Source organism: Lissotriton helveticus, chromosome 1_1, assembly GCF_964261635.1.
Source record: "Lissotriton helveticus chromosome 1_1, aLisHel1.1, whole genome shotgun sequence".
Lineage (NCBI taxonomy): Eukaryota > Metazoa > Chordata > Amphibia > Caudata > Salamandridae > Lissotriton > Lissotriton helveticus.
In genome coordinates, this window is record NC_136057.1 from 1,675,260,253 (window position 1) to 1,675,278,678 (window position 18,426).

The following is an 18,426-nucleotide window of genomic DNA, read 5'->3' on the forward strand; positions in this document are numbered from 1 at the left end:
AATTATCTAATTCTATTAACAAGAGCTGAAACGATGGAGCTCCCGGTCAAATAGAATTCCACAAGCACTGTATAAGCCAAACCCAGCTTTTTGAGCGTGCAATCTGTCAATAGTCTTCAACAGTGCTCTTCAATTAGAGACAATCCCGGATTCATGGAAAGGATTCATCATTACTCCCATTTTCAGAGGGGGCGATCCCCAGCGCCTGGAAAACTAACATCTTATAACATTATTAGACTCCAAGCTTAAACTCTTCGCAGGTTTTCTCCCAACTGATCCACAGGTCTGGATAGAAGTAAAACAAATTGTTCCCCCTAATCAATCTGGGTTTGTACAAGGAGAAAGGACAGCAACTAACCTCTTATCATTATCGCTCATTACAGACAAACAGAAGCTGAATAAGCAAACAATTTATCTTTGCTACGTAGATTTTAAATCTGCATTTGATTGTGTGCAACGTAATCTCCTCTGGCATAAGCTGACCCACTGGGATATCCCTGCTCACCTCCTGAAAGCAATACAGTTGCTCTAGTCCGGCACCTGGGTAAGAGTGAGAATCAGTGATGGCTCCTTTGTGTCCATGAAAATTGCACCACCCGGGGGCCTAAAACAAGGATGACTGTTGGCACTATACCAATTTAATCTCTTCCTGGCTCACTTGACTGCAGCCTTGAATGAAGTAAATACACCCTACCAACTAGGAGGCATGCACATCTAGAACCTTCTATATGCTTTTGATTTTATTTCATTAAGTCAAACAAAACTCGGCCTGCAACAACTTATCGACAAGTTATCCCATTATTCATCTGCCAATTGTATGTCAATAAATAGGAAAAAAACAAGGTGATGGAAGTGAGCAATAGAAAGTAGAAACCTCACAACTGGTACCTATAAGGTCGTCAACTAGAGTTGGTTAAAACCTACAGATCCCTTGTGGTGTTATTTGATGACAAGGCCTCCTTCCTCCAATGCAAGCAAGATCAGCCCAGGAAGGGCAACAACTTGCTCCTTGCATTCAGCATCCTGCAGAGATCCTTAGGAGGCCCAAATGACCTGCCCCTGCTAATGGTAATAGCAGCACAACTTCCACTGTGTATCCCCTATGAATGCGAGGCCCTACGAGGCAGAGATGTGGCTACTTTAAATACGATCATTACAAAAATATTTAGATCACTCTTCCGACTTCTGCGCAACGCTTCACCGACTCAGATAAGACTAGAGTTTGGTTTATTAAACCAAACAACTTCAAGAAAAGGGGCCTACCTCAAAGTATGGAAGATAATTATGTCATTGTCAGATAACCAACTATGCCAGACTCTCTGACACAAAGTACAAACAATAAAAATGTGCCTTCCTAGCAGTACTTGCATCTGGAAATCGATGACCTGACTGTTAGTTCGTTATGGGAAAGCACTTTGCCCCAGAATCATTCAAAGAAGCTGTTAATGGCGTCCTGAAAAAAACATCCATGCTAAAAGATAGAGACCCTTTCAGCGAGATCCTAGAAATGGACAATCCTAGGAGAATACACATTTCTTAAAACCCAGCCCTACTTGGAAGACCAGTGGCCATTGCAGTTAAATGAGCTCTTGATCAGACACTGCTTTGTTCCCTCCCAAGTCTAATCCACACAGTGCCTTGGCTCAGAACACCAACAACGTCCGATTAAGACTATGTAAAACAGGAGAGGAGGACATTACCCTTATAACGTGTCTGTGCCCTTGTCGGCTGTTTACAAGAAGGAGGCTATTAAGAACTCTTTTCAGCCGACGTGGTATATGTATACGCAGGCAGACTGTAATTGTCTGTCTCAAGGCAAAGGACCACATCTTAAATAGTTATTTCACAACATTTTAAAAAACTTGCAGCAGTAAAACTAGAATCATGAGAATTGCAGCCTCTTTTTAGTGTCTCACTAAAACCCTGTCTTTGTGCGAGACTTTAGAAACAGCTACTAACCAAGGTTTATTTTACACACGTTTGTAGTTCACATCTTGTAGAGTTTGCACGATGGGGTTTCCAAATAGAAACTCTGCTGGTAAATTTACTTAGCCACCACTCTGAAATAACAAACTCAGATTTAAATCCCAGGATGCCCCCGAAAATTAATCTGGGTTCATTTTGTTCAACTATTACTGGTTGAGATTCCTGCATCATTGTACTTTTATGTAGGGCAAATTAATGTCTTCTTCTTTTCCCTGTGCCCTTTAGCCCCTCGCATTTGATAACTGATTAAAAAAACAAGATACATTTGGAGTGGACGGAACTTGCGGAGTTTCACTCCGCGGAATTCCGCCGAGTTCCAGAAAAACTCAGTGAGTTTCTGCTGAATTCTGCCAATAGGCAGAAAAATTGCAGCTTGTGCTGTTCACGCTTCAATTCAATGCCGGTAGTGTGAGGAGTCCTGAAAATCAATGTAAACGGTACCATGCATTGCTCAAGAGCGCGTGGCCATTTAAGTTGATTTTGCTGCCGCTCGAGTAGAAAATCTCAAGCAGTAGCAAATCTACTTGAACAGCAGCCCTCTGACCGTGAACACTTGCGAACGCTGATGACCACCCATGTTAGAAAATCATGCTAGGGGATGCCAAATCTCGCTCACATATTCTGGAGCCTCGTGGGAGAAAATTTCAATCATGCGGCGATTGGCAGGATATTGCTTAGAACTCTGCGTTAAAAAGTAACGCAGAGTGGCTAAAATTCAGCCAATTATGCAGGCGGAACGGAAAATTCCGCCCACCCGTAAGAAAATTATAAAACATTCCTAAATAAATTAAATGGTTAGTCAGTGATTACAGTGTAATCAAACAGACAAGGCCCGATTAAAGATATTTATAGGCGCTACCAGTAATGGTACATAGGGTCAGGGCGACGATTTGCCCAGAATCACAGTGTCATGTAGGTAGGCTGGAAAAGAACCTGAGTCTCCTCTCCATCCAGATGATGATAATCAGCGACTTGGCAGCCTCTCTTCCTTTGCCAGAAGCATTATGCATATTTTTGGTCAAGCAGACAGCTGATCCAGCAGAATTCTGAAAGACATTCAGTCCCTAGCACTTCCCAGCTATTACAAATTTTGGTGGAAGGATGGTGCTCACTCCACACCACAGAAAGCAAAAACACAACCAGCTTCATCTTCATCCCTGATGATTAGTGTTAAATAATGTTACATATATGTTATGTTACATATGTTATCTATGTTATGTTACTTTAAGTTACACTTTTCTTTATGCTATTATTTATTTATTTATTTTATTTTATTGAACTTATATTGCGCACAGCTACCCGCAATGGGTTTCCCGGCGCCAGGGACAGACTAGAGAAGAAAACAAGCAGTGGCTGAAAGATAAAAACAGAATTAAAGAGTTTAAAACAGAAAAGTCTTTAATTTTTTACGGAAAACAGAAAGGTTAGTTTCTGTTTTTAGCGCCAACGGAGAGCATTCCACATCTTGGGTCCCAGATATGCAAATGAGCGGCCTCCCATTTTTGTCAATCGAATCCTAGGAATCACGAGATTGTGGTTGTTGGATGACCTAAGAGAGCGGCCAGGCTGATATGGCAGGGCAAGATTGAACAAGTAGCTAGGAGCAGAACCCTGGCGAATCTTAAATAGGAAGCACAGAGTTTTAAAGACCACACAATCAGAAATTTTTAGCCAATGGAGGTCACGCAAAGCTTGCATTGCGGACGTTCTCCGTGGAACATTGCGCAACAGACGCGCAGCTGAGTTCTGTACAACCTGGAGTTTATTGATTGTAGCTTTATCTGCTCCTAAATAGAGCACATTGCCATAGTCGATACGAGACATCACAAGAGCCTGTACGACAGTTCTTCGAGTGGACTCCGGCAACATCCATATGATCTTCTGCAACCAGCGTAGAGTATTAAAGCAGATTGCAGCGACCTTTGTTGCCTGCTGCCTCATTGAAAGATTGTCGTCAATCAGGACACCGAGGTTACGGGCGACAGACACGGGGATAGGCAACGGACCCATATCACTGGGCCAGTGTCTAGAGCCCCACAGATCTTTATGTTTACCCAATATAATCACCTCGGTCTTGTCTCCGTTGAGCTTTAGCAGGTGTGCTTGCATCCAAGCTGCAACACGAGAAAGGCCAATTTTAAGGGCAGAAATGTTCTGAGTCCTGCTGCTAGACAAAGAGAACACTATCTGCGTATCGTCTGCATATGAGTATATAGACAAACCGGCGTCCTCAACGATAGAAGCAAGTGGTCTGATGTAAATATTGAACAACAGAGGGCTCAATATAGACCCTTGAGGGACGCCGTAGGCAGAGGAATAAACCGCAGATTCAGCTTTGTTCGAGAAAACCTGAAAAGTGCGCTCTTTAAGAAATGAGGCCACCCAGGCGAGCGCTGATCCAGCAACACCGAGGGAGCAGAGAGACTCCAATAAGATGGAGTGGGACACGGTATCGAAAGCAGCGCTTAAATCAAGAAGAATAAGCGCAAAGGTCTCACCGCCATCGATACCGTGTCGGAGTCGCTCAGTCACCCCAAGGAGTGCGGATTCGGTGGAATAGTTGGCGCGAAAGCCTGATTGGGATGGATGGAGATATCCCACGTTTTCAACAAACTCATTAAGCTGGGTGTTAACATAACGCTCCAGTATTTTGGAGCAGGCTGGCAGCAGGGATATAGGCCTGAAGTTAGCAAGGTTTGTGATGTCAGCACCTGATTTTTTTTAAGCAGGGGAACGACCATGGCATGTTTCCAGTCTTGTTCTACCCGAGATTCAATGAGAGAGATGTTAAGTAGTCTCATTAAGAATCGACGAGGTTCAAGGTCAAGTTGTTTCAGTATCTTCATAGGGACTGGGTCCCTCGGAGAGCCTGACCTGATGCTTTTCAGACAAGACAGGAAGGAAGAATCATCAAATAATGTCCAGTTGTAAATGAACTCAGTGGGGGAAGCAAAGGCATTGCAGGAAAAGCTGGGTTGAGAAAAGTCATTAGAGGGTAAAAGGGAGGACAAAGATTGGTAAATGCCCTCAACCTTAGATATGAAGAAGTCTGCAATGGCATTGCATTGTGTACCATCCAAAGCCGGCAGCGCAGGAGTAGTATCAGCTCCTGTAAGTTTCTTAACAGTAGCAAAAAGAGTCCGAGGACAATTTTGCACTGAAGTGATTGTAGAGGCGATGTAAGAGGCCTTGGCACGTTTACAGTTTGCATAGTAAACCTTTAGTTCATCTTTATAAATCACTTTGGAAGGAGCAGAGTAAAACATCCTCCATTTCCTCTCCAGAGCTTTACATTTAGCACGTTGAGTTTTAAGCTCATCCGAGTACCAAGGTGCTGGTGGGCGCAAGGATCTACATTTGCTGCTAGACCGGGGAAGAAGAGCCGACACTGCATCTGTCAGCCAACCAAAAATAGGAGCATTCAAATTCTGCTCAGAGTTGATGGAGGATGGAATAGTCTCGGTCAAACGCAGATTAAAAGCGGCTACATCAAGCCTGTCCCAGCGATAAGATGATTTAATTTCCTCCACATAAACACTGGCCGAATATAGACCAGGTGGTAGCTCGAAATGTACCGCATAATGATCAGACCAGACGAGCGGACGCGCCAAGTGAGTGCAATTAAATGACAGAGTGGAAATAATAGGATCCAGGAGATGACCGGCAAGATGAGTAGCTCCAGAATTACAAAGTTTGAGGTTGAAAACCTCAAAATCGGAAAGAAGAGATTTATTAAGGGGATTGTTAACATCATCTAAATGGATGTTTATATCACCAAGAATGGTGAAATTATTCGATTTTAGTAGTGTTGCTGAAAGGCAATCAACGAGTGAGGTAATCCATGACGCAGCATTCCCGGGCGGCCGATAAATTAGCAGACCGGAAAGCGTCATTCGCTACGTACGCTATATCGGTTATGTTATATATTTTATGTTCTATTACTTTACAAAGTTATGTTGGGCCACACTAGGGTTGAGGGAAAACTCTGGGGAAGCAGGGAAGGAAGAAGAGATGGAAAAGAGGGTGCAGGAGAGAGTAATTGCAGCTACTGGATAAAATCAGGAGGAACTTCGGAATGGAGCGGTCTTGGATGCATCTCACAAAACAGAGAGGTGGCATAGGTGGCTGGTCGGGAGGAAAGAGGAAGTGAGCAGGAGTGATAATAGGGAGGGCGGTCAAGAGTAGGTATTTGGAAACAGGAGAGGGATAGAGGTAGAGGGCAGAGGGGAGGGGTTGGGCAGGGAGAGGATGAGGGCGTGACAGAGTTGGAGCTGAGGGATCAGAGAGAGAGAGCACATGGAGGCTGGAAAACCACCTCCTCACGCTCTCCGTATCTAAAGCCAAGCCTGTACTGCAGCCCCTCCTTCATGTGTGCCCACAGTTGAGGGGGAGACTGGAGGGAGGCAGCTCTGTGGATGTCCCTAGCAGCTTGGGCTTTTGAATGGCTGTGACATCACGGTTACAAGAGTCACCACCAGACCGGGCATGAAGGCTTGGCTTTAGTACCTGGGTAGGCTGGTGCCTGGTATTTCTCAAGAGCACACCCTAGTCTGCAAAGCTCGCTCTCTGGTGTGGTCCCTGCATGTAGTTTTTATATAGCGTGAGCCCGGCCCGAAGGGACTGGAGCGCTTTACATGAGCACCAATTACATTATACAAGGCAGTGGCGTAACGAAACTTGCGGGACCCCCTGCACAGTGCATGGAGGGGGTCTCTGGTGTGGTCCCTGCATGTAGTTTTTATATAGCGTGAGCCCGGCCCGAAGGGACTGGAGCGCTTTACATGAGCACCAATTACATTATACAAGGCAGTGGCGTAACGAAACTTGCGGGACCCCCTGCACAGTGCATGGAGGGGGGCCCCATGCTCCCGGACCCAGTCAGGAGCTCTCAGGCCCACCCATGTACAGTGCCGGCGGGGGCGCCCTGGAGCTCGGGCCCGCACTGCGGGGCTGCAGGGGCCATTGTTACACCAGAGCCAATCTGCAGCCTCACACCAATAACTGAACTCCATCTGTAAATCAAGGATGAGCTCTATCTCGCTCTGTGACCTGGCCTCCGGTCTCAAACTGACAAACGCCCTTCAGTCTCACACCAAGGACTAGTGTCCAAAGGCAGCCAAAGTTGTAGCTCCTCCCTCATACCAAGGACTGGTCTCCAGTATCACAAGTTAAGCTAGTTGCAATTTACTGTGAGGACAAAGATCCTACCTCACACCTTGGGTATGGTGAAGAGCTTTGGACATTTAAATAATCAGGGTTACAGACAAACTCTGCATCGCTTTCTACCCAAACCTCTTTTGATCTGTTCCTCTCTGGTTCTCCCTATTGAGACGCAACTCCTTTTCTTTGTTCCACCAGCTCTCCCTCCGTAGTCGTCGCATGCGCCAACTTGACCACTTACGCTTTTTTCTTGGTGATTAAATGACAACAGAGCCCCTATAGCTATGGGGTGAGAACTTGTGCTTCTTGAACCGATCACCGCTTTTGGCCATTTTCATCTAGTATCACAGTATCTACTCAGTAAGGATGTGGACTGTCACCACCCATGGCCAGGACGAGGCAAGCCAGATCCTGACATCAAATAATCAAGTTGGCTCAAAATTGAAGTGAGATAGCCTGATCCCTCAAGCCTTCTTTTGCCACTCTGATATGGAGCCACTCCAAGAGTCACCTACATCAGAGTTTGATGTTTGCTCTGGTTTGAATCTGGAGCATATTAAAAGGGCACCTCTGGATAATCGACATCTCCTGGTGTTCAGTCCAGATTAACATAACTAAGATGAAGACTCTGGTAAGTCTGCGCTATGGGTGTGACATGTCTTAGGGGTCTTTCTCTTGCCTTCTAAAGCATTACATGGAAAAATAAAACACAAATGACTGTTTGACCCAGATTGCAAGTAAACGGTTCAAGACCACTGTGACATTATTTTAGAACCAGTTTCTCTCTTCTAATTAATATAGTCTGTGCATAATTCTTTTGCAATCTGACCAGTATAACGGGGGCTTTCAAAAGTAACTGAAAAATTAATTGAATTATTTTTGGGGAAATGTAAAACATAATTTCCTCTTGGATATGACAACTTTGTGTGAATGGATGTGATTTTGGAAATGTAAAATACAGTTTTCTTCTCAGTTATGACTGTGTGTTTAGATACATGTATGTATGTGGTCGGGGTGTGTGTGTATGTGTGTGTGTGTGTGTATTTGTGTCCCCTTGACCAGGGACACTAGAATTATATGCAAGGGGAATCAAATTAGGTCGACAGGTTGATTAAATAAAGTGGTCACAAAATGCAAAATATGCATTATGCAGTAACATTCTGTGGCTGTGTTGTTTTGCCATTTCAATACATACTAATACTTCAGTAGTAGCAGTTTAACTGTGTGATACCAGAATATCGTATAACATTAATATTGTATGCTAAATAGCATTTATAAAAATATTACCCAACTGGAGTTAATAATAGAATGCACACCCAATGGGATAATACTTCTGTAATAGGACAATATTTTTGTAAATGATATTTAGAACACAATATTTATGTCAGGTGATATTTGTGTTCAAGATGATCTGACATACAACTGTGGAATATGAATAAACAAACCATCAAAAGAAAGGTGACCAGTTTACCTTTGCAAGGTGTCTTCAACTGCAAGGCAGCCTATCTGACACTGTTTAGTCACTTCTGAATCTTTTGAGCTATATATATATATTTTTTAAATTATGCAACGTATCGTAGATTCTGAACAAGTTCATTTTGCCGAAAGTGCTTCGGCATCGGAATTGCATATATCCAGCCACACTTGCTTTGATCAGTGCTTGAAATGGTGGCAGAGAAGTGCAGATGTTAACAACCTTATAGTGCACCTGTCCCACTGAGATGTGCTGGCGCTCTCCCATTGATTGTAATGGGTCCTTCTTTTGAGTGCATTTTCTCTGCCTATCAAATAAAGTGCAGGCACTCAGAACCTCACAGTGCTTCCCCATCCACAGCACTGCCTTTGGACTTTAAGCCTTCTGGGTGTGCGATCGGTTTCCCTAAGAGTGGGACATGTTCCGCTCAGTTCTCTGGGGGGCATAGAATGGGTGGTGCCTAAGAGTGGGACATGTTCTGCTCAGTTCCCTGGGGGGCATAGAATGGGTGGTGCCTACCCCATCTACATACTCAAGTAGTGTATGTAAGTGTATTTGTAAGCCTGGCTGTGAGTACTAATCTGCAATAAAAAAACATTTTAATATTTTTTACTTTCTTTTTCTTTTAATTAAAAACATTTTGTTCCCATGATTGCAGGATTATTTTACATTGAATTAGGGTATGGCGTAGGTGTGCACAGTTCACGTTTCAAAGTCAGGTCTTGCTACGCCCCTAGAGATGTGGGATGCAAGCACTATGCAATCTATAGAGTCCAAAGTGGTGACCTCCCCCAAATTTCCTTCGGTTTGTACATTTCTCTGTCTTTTTCATAAAAAATGTTATGGTTCCCTCACATTCTCACAAATGTATGGTTGGTGGTATTGCACTCAGTCCTCAAAATTAAATGTTTGGTCGATACGTGTGCTGCACTAGATTGGTGCCTGCAAAGAACCTATAGTAAGATGAATATAGCCTGGGATCGCTAGATCACCAGGACTCCAGTGCGCACCAACTGAATAAACAATTTTTCAACGTTTTCAAATTATTGTATATTTAATCCATATACTTTGATCCTTGCATCATTTCATTTTAAACACATACAGTATAAGCAAATGCAATATTTACATACAAAATATGCAATTAACGTATTGTATCACACATTTTTTCACAAGTCTTAATACACAACACAATTATGTATACAACCCAATGCATTTCGGGGTTATGAACCCCTTCGTCAGGGGCCTATGAAAGGAAAAAGAGAAAGGAAACCTATTTAATAACGATGCTTGAAGAAAGATGTTCATATGCTATATGAAGTCATTTAGCATTCTCTTACCTAGATAACTGGTTGCGAACTTATTGCATAATCAACATAGTTTTGGGGAAGATCTAAAAGAAGTATATGAATAGATAAGTATCTAAACTAGCGCTTGAAACAGCACGAAATGTCACATAGTGCTTATAAATAGTTACCTAGCATCCGGTAGTTGAAAAAGAGACTACCTGTGAAAAATAATAATAAGTCTCTCATAAGCAAGCCGATATGTCATAATCATTAAACCACTAGGGTTTTTTTAAAATCAGCACATGACTTTATGCTCACCTCAAAATCTGGGCTTCTTATCAGCGATGTTAGAAGAAAATCTAACAAAAATAAACGAATACGAGGCATTTAGAATCCTTTTGTACATGAAACCACCATATTACATGCTGGATTATTCCAAACTCGAAATTCAGAATGTTATTTTACCTGCGAGTCTTTTAATGAATCGCGGAGCCTCGCTTAAATTCGACTAATTCCCGTGCTAAAAATAAATGAGAGCTGCATTTAGTATTCGGCAAATCAAACCGATTAACTTAGAGTTCAAGATGCTCTCTTGTAGCTAACGCTTACCGGGGGTACACAGAAAGTAGCGTTGTAGCGGCGTCTTCCCTCAGTGTTGAACCACGAGGACAGAAGTCCTTCGTTTATGCTCATACAAATTCCCGAGAGCTTCCGATATGAAAAGCGGACTCAAACACGAGCCGATGGCGGCCATGTCTGAGGAGGGTTAAACTCAGCCAGTTTCCTGGATTACTTATTAGAGAGCTAGCGAGAACATAATAAAAAGTGTATAACTCAACGATTCTAATGCGCGCATAGCTCCTATGATACACGGAGTCACGTTTACTCGCTCAACAAATAAAGCGAATAGAAAAGAATAAAGAAATGTGAAAGATAAGTGAAGAAGTAGACCAGAGGAAACCAATATCGATTGATCACATGTACATTATATTATTGGCAATACAAGTGATACAAACAGTTAAATCATTAATGTAAACAATTTAAAACACTATGCATATTGTAACGAATTCTAGGAATCACTGTGTAGGTTATACCCTGGGGAAATTGGCTGCAATCTCTAGTATAACTAAAGGAAACATATCATATCCAATTTGTCATTGAGCCCATCTGGGACTAAAGTTTGCAATTTTCGAATCCAAAAGGTTTCTCTTCTGAGTAAAATTTTTGCATTATCTATGCCCAAACGTTGCGGAACCTGTTCAATAATTTGGAATCGAACCTGTGCTATGGTGTGACCCTTTTCTACCCAATGCCTTGCTAATGGCGAAGTCAAATTTTTGTTGCGGATTCTGCTTCAATAATTTGGAATCGAACCTGTGCTATGGTGTGACCCTTTTCTACCCAATGCCTTGCTAATGGCGAAGTCAAATTTTTGTTGCGGATTCTGCTTTTGTGCTCAGCCAAGCGTATTTTCATCTTCCTGTCAGTTTTGCCGACATATAATAATCCGCAAGGACATTTAATAGAGTACACCACATGCTCTGCGTTGCAGTTTGCTGAATGTCGCAAAGTTATTTGTTCTCCTGTTTTGGGATGAGACAGTTTGTTTCCACAGATTACGTTATTACAATTTTTACAATTGAAACATTTTGTCGTGCCTCTAGGAGTATCTGTTTCCAATTCAATGTCATCTGGTCTACTCAGTAGTTCCTTTATATTTCTTGATCTTGAGTACGCAAAAAGAGGTTTCTGGTCATACAGATGTTCAAAGTCACTCTCCATTTGCAAGATATCCCATCTTTTGAGTATTGTCCTTTTGATCTCTCTTGTCTACTTGTCTGGTCTACTTCTTCACTTATCTTTCACATTTCTTTATTCTTTTCTATTCGCTTTATTTGTTGAGCGAGTAAACGTGACTCCGTGTATCATAGGAGCTATGCGCGCATTAGAATCGTTGAGTTATACACTTTTTATTATGTTCTCGCTAGCTCTCTAATAAGTAATCCAGGAAACTGGCTGAGTTTAACCCTCCTCAGACATGGCCGCCATCGGCTCGTGTTTGAGTCCGCTTTTCATATCGGAAGCTCTCGGGAATTTGTATGAGCATAAACGAAGGACTTCTGTCCTCGTGGTTCAACACTGAGGGAAGACGCCGCTACAACGCTACTTTCTGTGTACCCCCGGTAACGATAGCTACAAGAGAGCATCTTGAACTCTAAGTTAATCGGTTTGATTTGCCGAATACTAAATGCAGCTCTCATTTATTTTTAGCACGGGAATTAGTCGAATTTAAGCGAGGCTCCGCGATTCATTAAAAGACTCGCAGGTAAAATAACATTCTGAATTTCGAGTTTGGAATAATCCAGCATGTAATATGGTGGTTTCATGTACAAAAGGATTCTCAATGCCTCGTATTCGTTTATTTTTGTTAGATTTTCTTCTAACATCGCTGATAAGAAGCCCAGATTTTGAGGTGAGCATAAAGTCATGTGCTGATTTTAAAAAAAACCCTAGTGGTTTAATGATTATGACATATCGGCTTGCTTATGAGAGACTTATTATTATTTTTCACAGGTAGTCTCTTTTTCAACTATCGGATGCTAGGTAACTATTTATAAGCACTATGTGACATTTCGTGCTGTTTCAAGCGCTAGTTTAGATACTTATCTATTCATATACTTCTTTTAGATCTTCCCCAAAACTATGTTGATTATGCAATAAGTTCGCAACCAGTTATCTAGGTAAGAGAATGCTAAATGACTTCATATAGCATATGAACATCTTTCTTCAAGCATCGTTATTAAATAGGTTTCCTTTCTCTTTTTCCTTTCATAGGCCCCTGACGAAGGGGTTCATAACCCCGAAATGCATTGGGTTGTATACATAATTGTGTTGTGTATTAAGACTTGTGAAAAAATGTGTGATACAATACGTTAATTGCATATTTTGTATGTAAATATTGCATTTGCTTATACTGTATGTGTTTAAAATGAAATGATGCAAGGATCAAAGTATATGGATTAAATATACAATAATTTGAAAACGTTGAAAAATTGTTTATTCAGTTGGTGCGCACTGGAGTCCTGGTGATCTAGCGATCCCAGGCTATATTCATCCCTCACATTCTCAGACACAAATGGTTCATAGGAGGAGGAGACGTAGTACAATGGAAGGCTATTTGCATCTTCGACATCTCACAAGATGAGAATAAAATCCCAACAGCAAATGACACACAAAACAAGGTTTCTGACGGAAATATGTCAAAAATGGGGCAGGTCTGTCATGTCGTCGGTTAATTTCCCAGAAACACAACTAATTCTGAAAGGCTGGGAGGGCTGGCCTGGAGTCAGTCATCTCACACTAAACACACGCCCCTGAATATGCTGTCCCCTGGGGCCCGAGCCCCACCAATGAGGAGTGGAGGAGTGTGGCTCAATGGTTAGAGCGGCAGACCCTGATGCAGAGTTCTGGCCAGGGACCAGGATTCGATTCCCGCCTCGGCGGGGTCTCGGGCTCAATTTCCTCGGACCTGTTAATTCTCGCCTCGGTGCCCATTCTAATCACGGGCCCCACGCTGCAACTCTGGGCAATAGCTTGCTTAGCCTCCACACCGGCCCCAACAGCGCTAAGGATGCCTGGCTTCACCCTGGGGGTGCCCAGGAGTGGACACTTCACAGGGAAAGCCAGGAGGGGTTCCACAGCGGTATGAGTATCAGCGTCAGGAAGCCGAATAGGCGACACCGCAAGGTGACCGTCTGGTGACAGTGCGCTCTATAAGTACCATGACATTTACATTTACAATGATTAATGTATCAGGAATGTTAATTTTATCCCGTCCTGCCATTGGCTGATGGGGAAAGCAAAGGTGGTGCCCCTCTGTAGTGTGTGCCAAAGAGGACGGACCTAGGGACGGTGCAACACACAAAGAAGAAAGCACCTTTTAATCTCCGGGATGTGAGTCAGATTGCTGGTCTCTTCCTGCCATCGTTAAAGCGCTTTGAAGGCGATAGGTGCAATAGCATGCCAAATTGCCTGCAGGCAATTGAAAGCCATATCTGACATTTAACAGAGCTTTTGCATCATATTAAATAAATATCCTCAAAACGTGTTTTGCTTCTTCAAATAACCTGTTCGGATAAAAACACTTCAGTCTGCGCCAGAACCTGCCCCCAAGATTACCTTTAACAGAGATTCACCAGGAGCGCGAGACCGCGTACATCAAAGAGGCCACTCAGGAGCTAGCAATAATTAAATTATGTCCGTCGGACACACGGTCCCTCTGTTGTCTCTGGAATGCCTCACCTTCTCACGCACACTTTAAATTGCACAATGCGCATGACAATGGATACCCATCTTCGCGGGGACGTGCGCGCACCATTTAATTTATTAAAGAAGCCGCAGCAAGGTACCTACGGCGAGTGTAATGTAAGTGCTGGCTGCGCGGCCGCAGAGGGGGCCCCTGGAGCGCGGGGCCCCTGCGCAATGCGGGGGCTGCGGGGCCTGTGTTACGCCCCTCATACAAGGCTATGTATAAATACATACAAATCACCGTCCCCATATAATTACCTGTTTGAAACATTGTGAGGCTTTAACGAATCCAGGCTTCTAGCTCTGATGTTTGGCCTAACTTAAATAAATTATGCACTGTTGCCGTGGACCCCAATACCATGCTCAACGCTTTGTAGGCTGCCCTTGGGGCCAGAAGAAACTCCTCTGCGTATATTGTGCATATGCCCCTTTTTTTTTTTTGCTATCTGCATGCAGAAATGTCCTGCTTAACATCTTGGACACCCACGGAATGAGCACTTGCCGTCATGCCCTCCGTTTCTGCCTGCATGGCTCAAGCGTCCAGTTAATTATTGTCTGGTAAAGTTAATCATCATCGCTTAAAGGTGGCACAGAACGACCCTGAGGAGTGTATTGCCGCAAACAGTCGGGCAATGACACACTCTGGAGTTGGAGGAAAACCAAAGGGCTGGAGATCATAAGGTAGAAATGTTGAGGCTTGAAATTGAGCTGGAGCAAATGGAAAGGGCGGCGGAGGAGAGCAAAAATGCCCGTGCCCTGGAGGAATCTAAATTGACCTTGGCCCATGAAGTAAAATGAGGAAGCTTGAGTTGGAGCTCAAGAGGCGTGAGGCCATGAGGGTCTCAGCTGAAGAAGAAACATGGGTAGCTCAAGAGGTGAGCTTTGCTGAGTTGGAGGTGGAGTCCAGCTCAGATGGTGGCAGCATGCTTATGATATCTAGTGCTGAGAGAAAGGTACAAACACCCAGAGATGTGGCGCCTGACTTGAGGGAGGGGGTCGACATACACCAGGGGGTTCAGGTTTATGATGTAGTTCCAGTGGAGTGCAGGCTTCCTGAAGTAGATTGGGGGACTGGCTCAGGGGACCATATTCCTAGTGGTGGGAGGGACACTCTACCGACTCTAGATGAGAGGTACAGGGAGAGGGGTTCCCCCGTGGTAGAAACCTTGGGGTGTGTGTTTGAAGACCAGCCAGAAGAGTGTGGGTTGTGTGACAGAGACAGTCAGATACTGTCTTGCCAGTCTCAGGAGAGTGGTGTGGGGTACTTGTGTGAGGCACTGGATGGTGAGGCAAAGGGTAGCTTGGTTAACAACTGTGGGGGGCTGTGTGATTCATTTGTTGGAGAGCATATTTTAAGTCCCTGTTTTCCAGAGCTATGCCAACACCCGGTGGATTGTGAGTTCTCTGATTTCAGGGAGCTTGCATTGGAGTCAGACCTCTTGGTGGATTCCAGAGGGTCTGAAGAGGCATTGGGGAGTAATCCCAAAAGGAGGGGCGCAGATATCTTCCAGACCTGTGAGGTGGAAGAGGTTAGTGTAGCCCAGTCAGATCCCTGTGTAGTGGGAGGGGTGTAGGGGCTCATGTCCTGTCTCAGTGGAGAAGGAGTGAGTGTGGGACGGTGTGTCTCACGGCACCTGAAACCCAGTCCCAGGGCCTGGAGGGTTCCTTAAGGGAACACCAGGTTGGGGGCCTAGAAGGTGCTAGTAGGCCATTTGAGCAGGATCTCCTAGTGTCTGTTGAACAGGGAGTGCCTGTAACCAGGTCTCCATCAGTTCTGGTGTCCAGCAGTGCCACTCCATTTGGGAGGGTGCAGAAGTCCAGACTGAGAGGTGAGAGGGGGAAGGAGTCCCCAGTGGGAGAACCAGTGGGTCAGGGACCAGTCAGAAGGGCTGAGTCGCCCAGGAGTGACCATGGTGACACCACTTCTGGCCTATGGGATCTTCACGCACTGTCAGGTGGACAGGGGTCGGGAGATCTGCACCAGGCAGACTGTCTCAGGACACGAGTTGTGTGTCACCCTAAAGGGGGTATTGTGTGAGTCCCCAGAAATCCTGGCATGCCAGGCAAGTGCCCAACCGCAGGTATTGGTCCCTGGGTTGGGAGACCAGTTGCTGGGGGCAGATCCTGAACTGGTAGGAGAGTTGTGCTCTTGGTTGTCCTGGTGGATAGGGTTGCCCCGGGAAGGGGGGCAGGAGTCTCACCCTGGGGGTGGACTGGGCCACACCGTTGTATTGGCCAGGTGGGTACTGTCTACCAGTGTGGGCACATCTGTGAGTGAAGTCCTGGTACGCCGGGCAAGTGTTCCACCACAGGGGTTGGCCCCCTGGGTGGGGAAGCCAAGTTCAGGTGTAGTCTGACCTGGAGGCTTGGGAGCCTAGGTTTGAGGGCCAGGCCCGGGGTATCCCCCCTGACCTGGAATACCAGTTGCAGGATCGCACCCCTGAACTGGTGGATAAATGGTGCGGGACACCTGCCACAGGTGCCCTGGCTATTCTAGAAGGGGGTACCGCTCCAGGTGGGAGGGTACAGAGCCCCAAGGAAGAGGATTGACCGGGTGTGGGGAAGCCCACCCCGGCCCCCAGTCCAGCCGCTGGATACAGGTCCGGGACTGGTGGGTCAGTGCCAGGATGTTAGACCTGACCTGACAAGAGAGGGAGTGGACAAAGGGTGCCAAGCACCTGGGGCTACTGCCCCCACCCTCTGACGCCACAGAGGTTTGAGAGCCCTGAGAAGCATGAAGCCTGCGTCTCATCCCTGATCACTGTTGGTGGTCACTGTGGCTGTCTGTCTGTCTGTTGGGACACACCTGTTAGTAAATTAAGGTTAGGTGCTGCACAGGTGGTGTCCACAGGTGAAGAGAAGGGTTCCACATGGATTGGCATGGTGGACCCTGAGAGTATGGATAGAGGGATCCAACTGGGTTTAGGACGGCGTAGAACAGGACTGCCCTGCTGTTTGGGCCAGTTTCCATGTTCTATCGCCTTAAGCAGGGAATTCCATCGAGGTATCGTTTGGTCTACCCTGGCTTTAGGCTAGAAGGGGGTTGTGTTGGAACTGGCCCCTCTTGCAGGGTCATCCCCAAACTTTTTGCTTCTTCCTCCTTATTTTTCCTGACCTGTGGCTGTTGGCAATAGGACTCTGGGCACCTTACCACTGTTGTTCAGTGCTAAAGTGCATATGCTCTCTGTGTAAATTGTGATTGTAATTGGATATGCCTGATTTTGCATATTTGTCTCACCAAGAAGTCCCTAGTAAAGTGCACTGAGTGTGCCAGGGCTGGTGATACAAATGCTACTAGTGGGTCTGCAGCACTGATTGTACCACCCACATCAGTAGCCCTAAAATGGTGTCTCAGGCCTGCCACCGCAGTGCCTGTGTGCAGTCTGTGACCTGCCATGTCCGCCTGGTCAGTGTCCTCACTGACCGGGCCTAACCCTTCCCTTTTTGTGCACATTGGTCATCCCTATGGAAGGCCCAAGGTACCCCCCTGGGCAGGGTGCAGTGTATATAAAAGGTAGAGCATGTACTGGTGCAGGTGACATGCTCTGGTAGTGATTTACAGCCATTTTCGTTTTTCACTGCTGTAAGGCTATCTTGCTTCATAGGCTATCATGGAGGATGCTGGCTACAGCGGCTACCAGCATATCTTCCCATAGGAACAAGATAGGACATACGAGTCTAGTATCCCTGAACTCAGAATTTAATACCACATCTTTTAGGAAAGGTTGTTTTTGAATCCTGTGTTTGAGAACAGCACTTTTAGAAAGTTGCTGTTCTCTTGTCTGACCTTCCTGTGTGCCTTGGCCTGTTTGTGTATTGACTGTCTGGTTTGAGTGTGACAGGGGCTGGGGATTCCCCAGGAGGCTGGCTGAGTCAGCCCTAGGCTGAATGACTGCATTTGCAACTTGATGGGAGGAAGGAGTTGCACCTGGGACCTGAATAGGACTGTGCCCCACCCCCACAGTGCTGGCTCCACCACCTGTGGTGCGTCTGATGTCTCTGCCCTGCGCTGTGAAAGGAGAGAAGGAATCATGTCAACAAAGTGCTCCAGGGCTGTGCTTTCCCTCCACAATGCTGGCTCCACCTCCTGCTGGGCGGCTGACGACCCTGCCCCTCTGTGGTAAATAAATAATTAATTACCGGTACTATTTTTCAGTATAAGCAATAAAACAGGTAGCTCAATAAATAAGAGTCAGGATTCGAGGTATCTTG

At 45.2% G+C, this 18,426-nt stretch overlaps 1 protein-coding gene across 10 annotated transcripts in view; it reads left to right on the forward strand.

Moving 5' to 3' along the window:
* B4GALNT1 (beta-1,4-N-acetyl-galactosaminyltransferase 1) overlaps positions 1-18,426 on the forward strand; it is a 702,884-nt gene that overhangs the window by 322,853 nt on the left and 361,605 nt on the right. The window lies entirely within an intron of this gene.